Genomic DNA, 9,746 nt, shown 5'->3' with positions numbered 1-9,746 from the left:
TGCAAGACTCTACACTTGCCCTTGTTAAATTTCATCAAGTTTCTCCCCGCCCAACTCTCCAGCCTGTCCAGGTCTCGCTGAATGGCAGCACAGTCCTCTGGTGTGTCAGCCACTCCTCCCAGTTTTGTGTCATCAGCAAACTTGCTGAGGGTGCACTCAGTTCCCTCATCCAGGTCATTGATGAAAATATTAAACAGCACCGGTCCCAGCACCGACCCCTGAGGAACTCCACTAGTCACAGACCTCCAGCTAGATTCTGCGCCATTGACCACAACTCTCTGCCTTCTTCCTTTCAACCAGTTCTCGATCCACCTCACTACTTGATCGTCAAGCCCACACTTCCTTAGCTTATCTATGAGGATGCTGTGGGAGACAGTATCAAATGCCTTACTGAAATCAAGAAAAACTACATCTACCGCTCTACCATCATCCCTCCACCTAGTCACTTCCTCATAGAAGGCTATAAGGTTGGTCATACATGACTTCCCCCTCATAAAACCATGTTGGCTGTTCTTAATGACCCCCTCATCCTTGATATGCCTAGTGATGGAGTCAAGAATAAGTTGTTCCATCACCTTTCCAGGGATGGAGGTAAGGCTGACCGGTCTATAATTACCCGGGTCCTCCTTCTTGCCCTTCTTATAGATTGGTGTGACCTTTGCCATCCGCCAATCCTCAGGCACCTCGCCCGTTTCCCACGACTTACCAAAGATGATGGAAAGTGGCCTAGCAATGACCTCCGCCAGCTCCCTCAGCACCCGTGGGTGCATTCCATCCGGACCCATCGATTTACAGATGTCCAGATTGCATAGCTGATCCCTAACCCAATCCTCATCTACCAAAGCAAACTCCTCCTTTGTCCTGACTCCTTCTGGGGCTATAGAAATCCGGGGCCCTCGGGGAGAGTCTGCAGGAGTAAAGACAGAGGCAAAGAAGGCATTCAGCACCTCTGCCTTCTTTATATCCTCTGTCTCCAGGGTACCCACTTCGTTCAGCAGTGGGCCTATATTGCCTCTTGTGTTAGTTTTATTTGCTATGTATTTGAAGAAGCCCTTTCTATTGTCTTTAACCCGACTAGCAAGATTGAGTTCCAAGGAGGCCTTAGCTGTCCTAATTGCCTCCCTACATCCTCTAACAACTGTCCTATATTCCTCCCAAGCAGCCAGCCCCTCCTTCCATAATCCATAGATTCTCCTTTTCCACTTGAGTTTGCCCAGCAGCTCCTTGTTTAACCACGCCGGTCTCCTAGATCCCTTACTTGACTTCCTACTTATTGGGACGCTCCGATCCTGAGCTTGGAAGAAGCGGTCCTTGAATGCTAACCAACTATCTTGAGCCCCTTTACCGCCTAGTACCCTTTCCCATGAGACTTCCCTTAGCAGTTGACTGAAGAGGCCAAAGTTGGCCCTTCGGAAATCCAGAACTGTGGCTTTGCTAGGTATTCTATTCCTCCCACACAGGATCCTAAACTCCACCATCTCATGGTCACTGCAGCCAAGGCTGCCATTGACCGTCACCACTTCAGGTCAGGATCAGACACAGTGACAGGAACCAGGCCTTCATCATCCTGGACTCAAAAAGGGCTTAAAGCACAGATTACTGGAGGTTGACAGAGTATTCTGGAGAAAAATCTCTGTAACCTCCTCCTGTTCATATACACTCACCAGTCAATATCTGCCACTAGTGAAGACAGGGGCAGCACAAGACAGCCATTCTTACATTATAGCCTTATCACGAAAAAAGAGAGGAAGGATGGAGGCTGAGAGCATGAACTGATTGGGAATGGCATCAGCTGGACTACCCATCAGACAGAGAAGCCAGAATAATTTAAACAAGGCTGGATGTTTTCCAGATGGAAAAGACTGCCTTTATCTGGCACCGGTGCAGTAAAACGTTAATTTTGCATACTTTTCAATGCTGAAGTAGTCAGTTGGTTTAACCAGGGTGAGGTGATTAACTAGAGTGTGAAAAGGTACAAGAAAGGGAAGAAGAGCTTCTTAAGTTGTATAATGAAGTTATCCATCACATTGCCACATAGGACAGCTCTTCTACACCTCAGTATAAAAATTGGCTGGCTCTAGAGGTATGATTTTATTTGAAGGTAAACAAATTAGTAGCTCACTGAGATGACTGTAAGTCCTTTTCACAGAACCACTTTTCTATGGAGAGAATTATTTACGATTAATTCAGTCTACCATAATCTCCTCCTCCTCCTTTCCAAAGTCCATCTGTAAACAACCACTGCTTATTCCTCACATTAGTTAAAAAAACAATTCCATGGTCTTGAGACAGGGACTACAAATGACTCTGAGATACCCAGATCTATCCAGAACAAGTTTACAACCACCTTCTTCAAACCAGAATGTCCAAACCCAACTATCTGGTCCAAGGAAGGAAAGGAGGCAGGAAAGAATGAAGAGTAGGAAACGGAAGGTAATGACAATGTGATGACTAGGCAAGTACCTCCTTTTTAAAAAATTTTTTACCTCAAAAACAAACATCAAAACAAATTAAAAAAAAAAATAAAACACAACCAGAAATCATTCACATTAAATGAATAAAGCCTGAATGAGCAAAACAGCCATATAGAAAACATATATCCACATTATGGAATTAGAAAATAAGTTATCTATATTATTCCAAACAGTTGCTTTAGTATGAAGCCACATTCTTCAAGTAGAATGAGGATGTGTATACATATTTTAGCAGCCACCTTTTAAAAGGCTTCACAGGAAGTTTCCATGGGAGAGAAAAGAGATTCCAAAAAAATGTTCTGAAGCAATCATGAAGAAATAAATCTTGTACTCCAGAACTGTTCCCAGAGAAAGTGAATCAAGGGCAATTTAATAACCTAAAAGGAAATATCCTTCACTGAAAAGAAGGGTGCACCCTGAATCCAACCTAATCCTGACACCTTCAGGTTAAGCAAACGCCTGTAATTTGAGCAAGTATGGGAACTTTCACATAGAAGGGAAACATCATCCTTTGTTATTGAGAGGTTGCTGGTCTACAGGGCATTGAAACTTTTATACATTCTGCTGCAGCGTAAAGTAGCCAAGGCAGAGGCATCACCTCTCTGCTTCCAAGACAATAATTACAGTGTCTCACCTGTCTAAAAATGCCAGTAACTCAAAATCTACTTCTTGCTTCTCAATAGAGGAGAAGGGACCATAGCACACGTTCAGCCAGGAAGCCCAAATGCTAGGAAAGTGTCTAGAGTAGTCTTTGGAATGACAGTAAGAACCTCAGAATTATTACTGAGCCTTCCAAGGAAAGGACACATACTGCTGCACCAGGAAAGGAGTGGTAAAAAAGAGAAGGTTAACTCAATGAGTTAGGATTGCAAGGAATCTACAGACCCTGACAAAAAGGAAGTCTTGACTGCAGAGTCTGGTTTGATTGTCAGAGGAAACAATCTACACTGACAAAATGCTCCTTAACTGCATGAAGTGGAATATACTCTTCATATGGAACGGTGGAGAAAGTAGGTTTGAACTGCTTATTTCATCCAATGAACAAGGAATTAGTGCCAAAAATTCTGTGGTTAGCTTATCAAAGTCTTATTGAACAACTTTCTGGTTTTGTTGGGCACAACTCTGGGCAAGATAGTAAGCCATATTGAAGTGGTGGAACTGAATGTGCTCTTGCCCGAAAAGGACCATGTATCTGGCCCAATCCTCGGCTACATTTTAGGAGCCAAACTTGGTGATGAAATGTTGTAAATATAGATGCCATCTGATTCTAGGTATCATTGATGAAAATTTCCAAAAAGAAATTATTTACATTTTAATGGATTTAAAGCTACTCAAAGGCTTTTCTTTTCTCTTGCAACTTTAAACTAAAGTACAATTTCGTTTTTTGCAAAAGCAGTTTAATGCAGCTATTAATAAAGATGAAATAGTATTGTGAAAACTACATACGCTGTAATGTAATACATAAACTTGGAACATTTTGGAGTATACAAGAAGGGAATTAAAGAAACAGATAGCTCTGGAAATAAGAATTTCTCTGTCTGAAGAAACTGGAATAGTATATCTGTGTCTAAAGAAATTAAGGTCTAATGGTCACAGACTACATAACCAAGTGATCCATAATAATGCCTGGTTAGTGGCTGAAAGTAAGCCTCTATACAAATCCTGGCTTGAAGAATATGAGTGCAGGTGAAAGCAGTCAGAAGTGTCCTTTACCTGGTCTATTTGCAGATTCATATAGATATATTCCAAGCTACTGCAACTTGTTAAACAAATAAACACAAACAAAACCAAACCAAACCAACCAACCAAAATAAAATGAGACAAACAACAACAAAGAAAACTTGCAGTAAGCAGGTTAAGAGATTTTCTTCCCTTCCCTTCTAGGAGTTCTCTGTTATATCTGAAGTGGGCAAATAGATCTTTGTCTGAAGTATTGGGTTCCAATTAACAACAAAGATTTAGAGGATTTAACTGTAGAAGTATCAAGTGTGAAAAGAGACAAGAATGCAATTTCTATCTTTTGGTCTTCTAGTTAGGTGCATAACATTAATTTAATTTGCTACACTCCCAGTTGCTACCAGTTAGTTGCAATTAGGTACTTAAAGGTGTAAAATAAGTTTTTGCTTGGGTTTCTTTTTTTTCTTCTGGCTACTTTCCAGGTATTCCTACTTTTTGAAGCATTTTCAGCTAAACAATGCCTGGTTTTAGTAACCAGGTTTGCTTGGTTTTTCCAGTTTAGGGCAGACCATATTTGCAAGGAAAGATTAAAAATTTTTTGTTAATTAATTTAAATTGGGTCTTACTCACAGAAGACTTGAGTTCAGATTCCTACCCTGCTCCTTTAAAGCTGAATCTGCTGATTTAAGTGCAGCAGGGAACACACTGCACAATTTTTTGTTTCTAAATCTGCTTTCTTAGTCACAAGATAAGACCAAACCTTACTTCAATTTTTTAACTGTTAAATCTCTAAACGAAATTTCCCTCCTAAACATGACTTACACATCCTTTTCTGCAAACTCTGGCACAAGGAAATGAGTTCCATCCTTTGAGGCATAGAAGAGTTAAGAACTTTCTCCAAAAATTCAAAGAGATGTATCAACTGCTGTTGAGCAGAGTGGAAGCTGGTGATGCTCAGAAACTCTGAAAAACTTATTTAGGTTCCTAAATACATATTTGGACTTCTGCTTTGGTTCAACAGCTAAAGAAAGAATTAATGCTGACAGATTCCAAGGAGATATTGCTGCCAGAAGAACAGTTTCCTCTAAACTGGTTAACAGAAGTCCGAATAAATCTGTCTTCAGTGAAAGTTTTAAAAACAAGACTGCATCCTTGATAATCTTGGCAGTCAAGAACGGAGAAAGAAAAACCAAATCTGGGAGAAATATGGGAATGGCAATTCTGAAATAGAACTACAGTCTATCCATCAAGTATCCTATTTCTAATATTGCCCAGTACCATCTGCTGCAAAGACTAAAACCGCTCTCTTAGAGCAACTCAAGTTCAGGAGTTGGTTTACCCCCTAGCACATAGTGGTTTATGCCTTTTAGAAATCCTAGGGGCAGATAAATTGAGAGGAAAGATTCTCAGCTTTTTATTCACCCATAAAATTACCCTTCTTTTCTGGAATTCTGCTAAAGTAAGCTCCTAAGTACTTAGGCGTATAAAAGCTCGACTACTACGTTTTTTGGGACAGGCAACCACATCATTTTACTCAATTCATCCATTCCAAACACTGTTTATGAAGTTAAATCCAGAAGAGGAAACAAAATCAAATTGGTTACATATGCAGAATCTGTACCACTTACACAGCTCTATATAGTACTAGCATAAACCTTTCCTTCCAAAGGAAAGAAAAATACTAGGCTTACACAGGATCTTTGGTGGGATTCAGCTGGGACATGGTTCTGCAATGCACATGTGAAAGTGGAAGAGAGAAGTGTTTGGAGTGAATGTCCTAGGCCTTCATCTGCCTGAAAATTGTTTTTCACCATGATTAATTTTTTAATCATCTTCTGGGAAACTCCTTCCAAGTTTTATTTCAGACAAACTTCTATATTAGGCTGCTTTAAGTTTAGTTCCCCTTAGCATTTACTCTGTACTGTGATTGCTACTCAGGAATGCCGTCATTTGCTTGAAGGTAAGTTCTTTGAACTTGATTTTGAAGATAAACAATATTCTTCTCATTCAGCTTTCAAGAGCATTTCTAAATAGCTTCCAGATCTGAAGTAATGAACAATTACTATCCTTAGTGGAATTCACTAATTGCATGATTCATAAGTAACATGAGATTCATTCTTTATTTGTATTGTTACAACTGACTTTATTTTTCCTAGTTCTATCTCTAAAATTTTCAATTGTAAATTCTACTATTGAACCAATTTACCTTGGCACATGCACTTCCATGGGAACAACAAAACTGCAGAAAGGAAAAGTGACATTCAAAACAGAAGAAGTTTTTATCATTACTCTGTTTCTCAGTGAGTTTCATGTGGACTTTTTAATGCATCCGAGGCAAGGCAAGAATAAACTCACATGGCTCAGAGAAAGAAAGAAACAGAATGAAGAGGGAATTGGGACTGGGCTCCTGAATTGCAGCTTTAATGACTGTATTTTTATAAATTCATAAAGGTCCCCCCTGCCTGTCTCTTTTGGTAATTCTGAAGTGCCTTCACAAAGCTGCTCTGGATGATTTTGAGTTCTCTAAACTGCAGGTGAGCAATGCTGGGGATTGTTTAGCTAGCAAGCCACAGTGCTTTGTAATTCCAGGGGAAAAAAAGACAGGTTAGAGAGCCTTACAAATTCATCGGTTATTGCAGAAACACAGGTTAAGCTAGGTTTCTTGGAAGTAAATATATTGCATTAAGTAGGAGAGGAAAAAAAACTTCGATTTTGTTTCTTCTCTCCCACAAAGGTCAACCATTACAGTCACATGACTCAAAATTTGCTCCAAAAAGGCTACTTAGAGTCACATATCTCAAGGGCCAGCATCACATGGACCAGAGGAGCAAGCTGCCCTCCCAGTCTTCCTGTGACCCTCTCTGCCGTCAGAAGTGACTGCGGTACCCCCACCTGCCTTTTACCAGAGGCATATTTCACATAAAATATTTCAAATAGGATAATTACAGATTCATAAGTCTTACTTACACTTACGGAGTCTTCTACATCTATCTACAGCTTTTTCTTTTCAGACCATCTCAGGTTTTACTCCACCATGCTTTCTGTTTCAAATCTTTACATTTCATGAAAGAGTAGTCAGCTGGGATCCCTGCTTCCAGCAAGACCGCCTCCCAAATGCTCAGAGAGACTAGAAAGCGCTGTCTGAGGCCCAGGAGCTGACAGAGTAAGGAGATTTTTCTTTACACATTAGTGTAAAGCTGCAAACTGCCTTTCGGTATGCAAACCTGACACAAAAATGCAAGCCAACAACAGTCCCAAAGGGAACCACAAAACAGATTTGGCAGCTCAATGTTTTAGTTATTGGTTAAAGCTAGAAGTGACAGTGGGCAAAAAGAAAGGGTCCAGCTGAGCTCCTGCTATCGAGTCTGGGCAAGCCATGGGGTTGCCTACATTTTGGTAATGCTGGAAAGGAGCAGATTTTCTCATGCTTGTTCCACTCAGACTTCTTCATTTGGCTGACCACACGCAGATGGCAGTTCACATGAACACCTGGCAAAACTTGCAATAGGCATCCTTTTGCAGCTTGAGCGGGAGCTGGAGTATCTGAACATGGCTGCAGTGCCACAGGCTGTCACTGACCTTCAGCTCCATCACGTCGCCTCAGCTGAAATCTCCTCTAGGTTATGCATGGTCAGCCTCAGTAACCAGCTTCCCCACTGGCTTGCTGCATCCCAAACCACTCTGGGTTTAAGCGCGGTACTGGCATTTTCTCATTTCCTGGATAAGTAGCTCATCCTGCTCTGCTCCTCTTCCACCTGAAAAATAGGCTGGCATGGGAATAGAGCATGTCTGGGAGCTTCATGTGAGGCTTGAGATGTCAAACAGGACACACTCTGTGGATACATGTGGCTGCAGGTGTCTGCTCTTCACCTCTTACCTCCCATGGTTGTCTGTGGATATGGGCAAAGACAAGAAACGGAGTCATCTTCCCAAGGAAGGCTCTTCCTTCAACATTAATAAGGATTTTGCAGAAATCCTTCAGCTCCCACTGTCTGTGTCCTTAGGACTGATAGCTCTACCTGCTATGAAATCAGCTGCTTGTGAGAGAGAGCAGGAGGAGGAGTGTTAACTGGAAAATACAGTGCAGATGAAACAGCACCTTATGACAAATGTGACTACATTTCATATCTTGACTGCGCTGACTTCTTGCAAACCTAAAAATTGGACACATGAGCACACTTTTTTCCTTTGTTACTCATATTTACCCTTGCCTGACAAGTGTGTTCAATTAAATGATTCCACTTTCCAGACAAGTTACCCCAGGTTTACCCAGCTTTAATCTAAAGCCAATATTCTGACTTGTTTTTACTTTAGCTTTTCTATATCACTGCAGTTCAACCATTTCACCACAGGTTTAAAAAAATAAAAGAGTTCAAGTATTTATTGATTTTCAAAACAGGCGGGAGAAGGGGGGAAAGGCAGGAATGTCTTACAGTTTCTTGGAAATTATGGAGATATTATATACTCATAAATCCATGTGTTCCTCTGTTAGACAAACAGCCCTTTTGAGATAAACAACCTAACTATTCTGGAAAAAGATCTTCTGACTGCAAAGTCTTCAGAAAATACAAGCTTTCAAATGCTTCTGAACAGTGGGTTGGAGTAATTGGTGGAACAAACATTTAATACAAAGTTCAGGCAATTTTAGCGTGGAATTGATTTGAACCAGGCTGCAGGTCACAGTTCTGATTTGGTAGAGATCAGTCTGTTGTGCATCTTTTGGGTATTTGCCCATCAAAATAAATGTATCAAACTGTCTTCAACAGTCTGCAGTCCCTGATTACAAGTCTCTCATGGCTAGACAATTACCCTTATTAAAGAGAGTTCGTTGACGAAACCTGAGTCTTACTGGTGGTTTTAGTCTTGTATTATATTTATTATATGCAATTTTAAAATTACTATTACATGTATTGTCAGGAACTGTATTTTTGCAACTGCAGCCTGCTGTGGATGTTTCCATTACTCAGTGACCCCCCCACTCACCTCGCACCTGAGGGGTGCAGAATTGCTGTTTTGAGCTAGATAAAATCCTTATATTTTCATGACATAACATCAATATTAAATGCTCAAAGATTCCTACAATGTTTATGATTTTGAATGACCAAGGAAAAGAAACAGAAGGGATGGATAAAGATTCATTTATCTCTGAAGCATTGTGGTCTTTTTCTTTACAGTCTCAATTTAACACATTTTAAACACAGAAAATGTTAATGCGCCACAAAGAAAATTATCAGTGAGTATTGAAAATAGGTACCCACTCGAAAATATTGTAATGAGCTTTAAGTAGAGTACTTTCAGTCTTCTCTTGGAATACAACCCTTTCATACAGACACTTCTCTGCATCCTTTCCCTCTGCATGTGTATGTGCATGTGAACACGCAGGTGTACAGACACGGATATGCATGAATGTACATGTGTGCATAATTCTGGTTCCACTATTTCTAAACTTTCTGCACTAAGGAATAATATACATACAATTTAATTATTTCTCATCAGTGAATATTTATGATAAGCAGCCATTTTGCAAATGTTAGAAGTTAACCCTTATCTCCATGGTATGATGACTGTGGGTCTACAATCTGCTTTTGTGGCCTG

Source organism: Lathamus discolor, chromosome 2 (assembly GCF_037157495.1).
Source record: "Lathamus discolor isolate bLatDis1 chromosome 2, bLatDis1.hap1, whole genome shotgun sequence".
NCBI classification, from domain to species: Eukaryota; Metazoa; Chordata; class Aves; order Psittaciformes; family Psittacidae; genus Lathamus; species Lathamus discolor.
This window is presented reverse-complemented; position numbering follows the sequence as displayed.